The following is a 6,783-nucleotide window of genomic DNA, read 5'->3' as shown; positions in this document are numbered from 1 at the left end:
CCTGTGTTGTCATATACTAGATATATGGTATGTCTGTTGCCATGAAGTGAGAAACCCAAAGCAGGGTCAGTGACCTTCACTTCTTTCTCTTTATTCAGGGTTCTGACTCCCTTGCGGACAATACTTGTTTATGTCATGTAGAACAGAATATCCCCCCGCCTCAAGCTCAGTGTGGGCTGGGTTTGGGTTCCAGCTCCATTACCAGCCGGGTGACTGTGTGCTACTAAGGTCTATCCCTTGGAAAGGAGTGAGAGCCTTCAGAACTGGTATTGGCCTCGGCCTCAGCCCTGCCTGGTGGGGCTTCCTGAAGCATTTCTTACTCTTGCAGACTCTGGCTCTGAGAGTGGAGCTAATCACTGGACTCTTGTTGCCCAGTTTGAATGTGTGTAGGATTTTGTAACTTCAACATTCTGTATTTTAATAGTTCAAAGCTGCTGCCTTTTGCTTTGTTTAGCAATTAGATACATTGGTGACACAGGGCATCATCTGGCTTGCAGGATCTCATGTGAATTTTCTTTCCTATGCTAGAAACTACCAAACTCTAGCTATTCAGATGCCATTTCATATTCTAAAATCCAAATCAAATAGAAATAAACAGTACTGTATGGCAAAGTTGTACCTCACCTAGAACTCGGGTCCACTGAGCCCCCAGCGTAGACAGACATTCCACCTCCCAGATGGTGGAAAAAAGGATTGATGGCTGGTTCTGCTCCACCCTCAGAGACTGTGCCAGAACACCTTCTACCCTGGATATAACATTTTTAAGTTTCCAGAACAATGTATGTGGTAAACATACATCTATTCTCAAATTAGATGTTTAAAAATAAAAACCCAAAGTAAGATTTGGCTGTAACAGAATAGATAGTGCCTTCCTGTTAAATCATTCATATGTTCCTAGTTAGATGGATTTGCCTGTGTCCCATGACTTTATATCTCCTTCAGTTTAAGTTTTGTATTTTTGCTATCTGCCATAGTGCCTGACACTCAGAAATGTTCACTTTGTATATGAATTGACTTAGTTGTGGATTCTAGTAAGTTACATACAAGGTTTCTATAATGTGGTAAGAATTACCACAAATATACACAGGCTTAGACCTTTCAATACGATGTCCTTCAATGCTATACATTCATTTCAATGTGATGCTCCCCTTAATCAAAGCATTTTAGGAACTCCAATTTGAAAATGGTCTTCACATAAATTCTTAAGGACCAAGCAGCTGTAACAATGCCTGAATAAACAGGTGCTCAACGCCACCACCACCAAAAAGCGAAAAACAGGTTTTATTCTGAACTGACTAAATTTTTTCCAAAAACCTAACATTTGAGATTAGCCAATTATGTCATATTCTTAAATCAAATTAGATATCATATTTGGACTCAAATGCCTTGTGGCTCTTTCTAAAATTTGAAACTATGTTGAAAGGAAAAAGATGCAATTCTGAAAGAGAATTTCCATGTCCATTTTAAGTGACAGCAGCAGAGTTAAATATACAGACCCCCAGGAGGACAGCTTTGAAAAGTAAAATGCCCATTTGGATGTGTAAATTATGGCTTGATTGTAACGGCAATAATTCATACTTAATTGCCTCCAGTTTTTTTTGTAGGTTAATGACACTAGGATAGTTATAGGTCAGCTGACAGCCAGTTAACAGAGGGATCTGTACTTCCTTGCACCTCTCTGAGAGTATGATTATACTTCTATATGGGCTCGAGGGTCTCAGATACTAAGGCTACTCATTCAATGCCTTTGCTTCCTCAGATAGTGGTTTTCTAAAATAGAATGTCTCTTCTTGGGCTTCCTCTTAGGAACAAGGGAGAAGGCCAAGACTTTAAAATCTGTACTTCTCAAATGAATACATGAAGCCAGTGGGGTTTAGGCAGTTCTCTTTGTCCTAAACTTGATAGAGAGTGTAGATTTTCCTCCTGGTCAACTTCTAGTCCCTTTTTCCTAACCTGAAGTCCTGCTTCTGTGTCTGATAAGCAGAGTCAAGTGACTGAGAATTCTGCTACTCTTTTAGCCCTGTGACCTTGAATAAAACGTTTAATCTCGGCCGGGCACGGTGGCTCAAGCCTGTAATCCCAGCACTTTGGGAGGCCGAGGCGGGTGGATCACGAGGTCAGGAGATCGAGACCATCCTGGCTAACACGGTGAAACCCCGTCTCTACTAAAAATACAAAAAATTAGCCGGGCGTGTTGGCAGGCGCCTGTAGTCCCAGCTACTCGGGAGGCTGAGGCAGGAGAATGGCGTGAACCCGGGAGGTGGAGCTTGCAGTGAGCCGAGATCGCACCACTGCACTCCAGCCTGGGGGACAGAGCAAGACTCCGTCTCAAAAAAAAAAAAAAAAAAAAAAAAAACGTTTAATCTCTCTAAGCCTATTTTCTTATCTGTAAAATGGAGGATTTACTTCCTTTCAGGGTTGTTTTGTGGATTGAACAACCGTGATGTTTTATGTGGATGAACGTAAAACACCTAGAATAATGAATGGCATGTAAAATATGTTAAATAAATGTTAGATGGCTTTCTGTCCCCTCTAGCCTTCTTCTCTTCCCATATATACATATTTCAATTTAGAAAGTAATAATAGTTAACATTTACTATGTACAATAAATGTATAATTAACATTTACTATATTATACCATATAACTTACTATGTGTCAGGAACTGTTCCTTGAATTTTACTATTTTACATAATCCCCTAAACAATCCAATGAGATAGGTGACCACAGGTTTTAGGTCAGCAGTTCTCAAAGTGTGGTCTGTGGACCCCTGGGGTTCCTGAGACCCTTTCGGGGTCAAAACTGTTTTTTTTTGTTTTTGTTTTTTTTAGAGACGGAGTCTCACACTGTCGCCCAGGCTAGAGTGCAGTGGTGTGATCTCGGCTCACTGCAAGCTCCGCCTCCCCGCCTCCCAGGTTCAAGCAATTCTCCTGCCTCAGCCTCCCAAGTACCTGGGACTACAGGCGCCCGCCACCACGCCTGGCTAATTTTTTGTTGTTGTTGTATTTTTAGTAGAGACGGGTTTCACCGTGTTAGCCAAGATGGTCTTGATCTCCTGACCTTGTGATCCGCCTGTCTCGGCCTCCCAAAGTGCTGGGATTGCAGGCGTGAGCCACGGTGTTTTCTTAACCCTAAAACCGGGACTAAAATGTCACTCTGTTGACATTTTTGCTAATGGAGCAAAGCAATGGTGGGCAACATGCCTGACATTCTGGTTTGAATCAAGGCAGTGGCCCTAAACAGTACTGCTAGTTATTGTACTTTTCACTGCTGCAGGCTCACAGTAAAAAACAAAAAACTGAAGAATGTCATGATGAAGTAGTAAAAATTATTAATTTTATTAAACCTTTACCCTTGAGTACACTTCTTTTTTTTTTTTTTAGATGGAGTTTTGCTCTTGTCATGCAGGCTGGAATGCAATGGAGTAATCTTGGCTCACTGCAACCTCCGCCTCCTGGGTTCAAGTGATTCTCCTGCCTCAGCCTCCTGAGTAGCTGGGATTACAGGTGCCCGCCACTACACCCAGCTAATTTTTTGTATTTTTAGTAGAGACAGGGTTTCACCATGTTGGTCAGGCTGGTCTTGAACTCCTGACCTCAGGTGACCCACCTGCCTTGGCCTCCCAAAGTGCTAGGATTACAGGCATGAGCCACCGTGCCTGTCCAAGTACACATCTTTTTAATATTCTGTGGAATGAAATGGAAAGCACACATAGAACATTCCTGCTGCATACTGCAGTGATGATGGTTTTCTGGAGGAAAAGCACTGGTTTGAGTTTGAGCTGAACTCGCTTCTTTTCTTATGAAACACCAAAGGACGATTGACAGACTAGGGTTGCTCAGACTTGTCTTTCTGAAAATATAAACAGAGAGAGCCTGTTGCTTCAAGAAATAGTTTTTGTTGCCAAGGATAAAATTTGAGCTTCCAAGTGAAAAGTAGAATTTTGGAAAACTTGTATCCAAACTCACTGTCACTGTGTGTTTGACACTTTTCCAATACTCAGACTTTTCTGGTGAGATCAGTGGGGATATTAATGAATAAATATTTCTGACATTGTGTAATGCAATGTGGTAACATTTGGAAAATCCGTATAACTTGGTGAACCAACATTTTCTAAATGATCAGTGCATGATGTTACAAAATCATGCATGGGTGAAAGATCTGTTCATAGGGAAAGATGCAAAGACCAAAGGATTTTAATGAAGTACAAAAAGATCACTGACATGCTATCAGATTCTATATTGCAACTAACCTTTAAGAAACCACCACTTGCTGAGTTTTGGTATAGTATTAAAGATTATCTACAATGATCATAAAAGGCTATTAAAATACTCCTCCCTTTTCTAACTACATATCAATGTGAGGCTGCATTTTCTTCATATATTTCAACCAAAACAAGATGAGAATCCAGTATACAGAAGCAGATAGGAGAATTCAGCTTTTTCCCATTATGCTGGATATTAAAGAGATTTGCAAAAATGTAAAACGATGCCACTCTTCTCACTAAATGATTATTTTTGAAATTTTTTCACAAAAATGTTATTTATGTTTTTTATGGGTTATCACTTTTAAATGAATTAGTAAATATTTTTTAAACTTTTAACTTCTAATAAAGCAAATGTGATACATACAACAATTTTTAGAGTATATAAGAGCTCTGAGACCAAAACACTTAAGAATTATTGACTTAACGGCTGGGCACGGTGGCTCGCGCCTGCAATTCCAGCACTTTGGGAGGCTGAGGTGGGTGGATCACTTAAGATCAGGAGTTTGAGACCAGCCTGACCAACATAGTGAAACCCTGTATCTATTAAAAATACAAAAATTAGTCAGGCGTGGTGGCGGGCGCCTGTAATCCCGGCTGCTCGCGAGGCTGAGACAGGAGAATTGCCTGAACCCAGGAGGCAGAGCCAAGATAGCACCACTGCACTCTGGCCTGAGTGACAGAGCAAGACTCCATCTCAAAAAAAAAAAAAAAATTATTGACTTAGGGAGATTAACACTTGCCCACACAATCACCAAGTAGTGGATCTTAGAGTCAAACCCAGACAGCTTGACTTCCAAAGTCAGTGTTGTCATTATTGGTTTTAGATGTAAAGCTTCAAAAATATCTCTGTACCTTTGAGAAACTGGGGATGGACCACATCAGGATGAGGGAATTCTGGGCAGGTAAGCAGAGATGATGTGTTCCTAGTTTTCTTTGACTATGCTTATAAGACCCTTAGCATTCAGTGTTATTCCAATTATGGACACAATGGCCTCTGGACCCCTTACGCTGGTATTTCTTAGAGGTAGAAGATAAATCTTTTTCCTTCTAAAATGTGAATAAAAGGCCAGGTATGGTGGCTCATGCCTGTAATCTCAGCATTTGGGAGGCCAGGAGTTTGAGACCAGCCTAGGCAATGTGGCGATTCCCCATCTTTACAAAAAAATTTTAAAAAATTAGCTGGGTGTGGTGGAACACATCTGTATTCCTAGCTACTCGGGAGGCTGAGGTAGGAGGATTGCTTGAGCCCAGGAGTTCAAGGCTGCAGTGAGCCACGACTGTACCACTTGCACTCCAGCCTGGGTGACAGAGCAAGATCCTGACTTAAAGGTGACTTAAAAGAACAGGAAGGGGGAATACAAAGATGACCCATTGCTGTCTTGGTTCAGGCATCCTCTTGTATCTTGATTTTTTTTTTTTTTTTTTTTACCACAACCCACAGTAAGGAATAATTTTTACATCAAATGCAGTATACACATTCAAGTGTATATAAGCCTAAAACAAAAGTTTCACCAAACAATATCCTTACCACGTGGTAGTTTTGTTTGTTGTTTTGTTTTGAGTCTCGCTCCGTCGCCCAGGCTGGAGTGCGGTGGCACGATCTCCACTCACTGCAAATTCCACCTCGCGAGTTCACGCCATTCTCCTGCCTCAGCCTCCTGTGCTGAGACCAGCTTGGTCGGGGAGACCCTAACCCAGCGGCACTAGAGGAATTAAAGACACACACACAGAAATATAGAGGTGTGAAGTGGGAAATCAGGGGTCTCACAGCCTTCAGAGCTGACAGCCTTGAACAGAGATTTACCCACGTATTTATTAACAGCAAGCCAGTCATTAGCATTGTTTCTATAGATATTAAATTAACTAACAGTATCCCTTATAGGAAATGAAGGGATGGGCCGAATTAAAGGAATAGGTTGGACTAGTTAACTGCAGCAGGAGCATGTCCTTAAGGCACGTATCACTCATGCTATTGTTTGTGGCTTAAGAATGCCTTTAAGCGGTTTTCCACCCCTGGGCGGGCCAGGTGTTCCTTGCCCTCATTCCGGTAAACCCACAACCTTCCAGCGTGGGTGTTGTAACCATCATAACATGTCACAGTGCTGCAGATTTTGTTTGTGGCCAGTTTTGGGGCCAGTTTATGGCCAGATTTTGGGGGGCTTGTTCCCAACACTCCTGAGTAGCTAGGACTACAGGCACCCACTACCACGCCCGACTAATTTTTTTTGTATTTTTATTAGATACTGGGTTTCACCCTGTTAGCTAAAATGGTCTCGATTTCCTGACCTCGTGATCCGCCCGCCTCGGCCTCCCAACATGCTGGGATTACAGGCGTGAGCCACTGCGCCCGGCCCCACATGTGGTAGTTTCTAATTTGTTATTTCATTAAAAAGAAAAGCTGGTCATAATTTACTAAACTGATTTTACAACCACTTGTGCCCTACTAGAGTGTTTCTCCACGACAAGAATATATCCAAGGCTGAGCGATGTTAATACAAGCAGTTCCCAACTAAGAATC

The sequence above is a fragment of the Symphalangus syndactylus genome, chromosome 12 (assembly GCF_028878055.3).
Source record: "Symphalangus syndactylus isolate Jambi chromosome 12, NHGRI_mSymSyn1-v2.1_pri, whole genome shotgun sequence".
NCBI lineage: Eukaryota > Metazoa > Chordata > Mammalia > Primates > Hylobatidae > Symphalangus > Symphalangus syndactylus.
Note: the sequence above shows the minus strand (reverse complement) of the source record.